Source organism: Corapipo altera, unplaced genomic scaffold (assembly GCF_003945725.1).
Source record: "Corapipo altera isolate COAL_440 unplaced genomic scaffold, ASM394572v1 99330, whole genome shotgun sequence".
Classification (NCBI taxonomy): domain Eukaryota; kingdom Metazoa; phylum Chordata; class Aves; order Passeriformes; family Pipridae; genus Corapipo; species Corapipo altera.
In genome coordinates this window covers 601-1,783 of record NW_020890143.1, presented here as the reverse complement: position 1 = coordinate 1,783, position 1,183 = coordinate 601, and the positions used below count along the sequence as shown (strand labels likewise).

At 55.5% G+C, this 1,183-nt stretch overlaps 1 long non-coding RNA gene across 1 annotated transcript; it reads left to right on the top strand.

Moving 5' to 3' along the window:
• LOC113942353 lies at positions 1-602 on the top strand. Its single transcript, XR_003525900.1, has 3 exons — positions 1-60; positions 185-331; positions 490-602. It is a non-coding gene; the product is annotated as an uncharacterized LOC113942353 (long non-coding RNA).
• Positions 603-1,183: the final 581 nt, after the last annotated feature.

Here is a 1,183-nt window from a genome sequence, read left to right as displayed (position 1 = left end):
GAAGCATTCAGCTCCACTGCCCTGAAGCTGGCTGAGGCGCTCCGGCCACTCTTTGATAACGTAAGGCTCTGGGTGCCTGCTGTTGCCTGGACACTTTGTACCTTGTGGGTTTTCAGGCCTGTGCCTGTGCCTGCTGGGCCTGGAGCAGCCAGTTCTGAGGCCTTTTTCTCTTCTTTTGCACCAGGAAAACACCCATGTGCAGCTGCTTTCCATTCGCCTCTCCCAGGAGGTCATGCAGTTGCTTGTGGAAGAGGGAACAAATACGCAGGTGCATCACAGCCTCGTGCCACTGTTCTTCCACTGGCACAATGAGAACCAGTGCGTGGCAGAGGTGAGCACTTGGGGGCTCTGGTGTTCCCATGGCAGGGGGCTTGGCTGCCTCCTGCCCTGGTGCCTCGCCGGCTCCAGCCTCCTCCTGGCTTTAGCCCAGGGATACATGTCCTGTGCCCTGGGCTGTGCTGCCATGTCCTGGTCTCTGCTGCTCTGCAGGCCTCTCAGGGATGCTAGGTACCCACTAAAGCCTCTCTCTCACTCCCCTCTGCAACTGGATAGAGCAGAGAAAATCCAACAAAGGATTCAGGAGTTAAGAGCTGAGAGAGGTCACTTACTGATCACCAGTATGGGCAAAACAGACTCAAAGAGGAGATATTAACTAAATTTATTATTAACATAATCTCAGCAAAACAGTGAGAAGAAAAAATTACTTAAAAACACCTTCCCCCCACCTCTCCTTCCTTCCGAATTCTACCTCCTCTTTCCCCCAGCAGTGCAGGGAAACAGGGAAAGGGTCTTAGGGTCAGTTGTTGTTTCTGCTGCTGCTCAGGGAGAGCACTCCTTCCCCTGCTTCCTGTGGGGTCCCTCCCACAGCAGGCAGTCCTTCAGAAACCTCTGCAGCATGAGTCCGTCCCACGGGCAACAATTCTTCACAAAACTGCTGCCACGGGGATCCCATTTCCATGGGATACAGTTCTTCGGGAACAAGCTGCTCCAGCTTGGGTCCCCCACAGGGCCACAAGTCCTGCCAGGGAAACCTGCTCCAGCATGGGCTCTTCTCTCCATGGGCAGCAGGTCCCTGCCAAGACCCTGCTCCAGCATGGGCCTCCCACGGGGTCACAGCCTCCTTCAGGCATCCACTTGCTCTGTTGTGGCTCCTCCATGGACTGCAGGTGGATCTCTGCAGCCC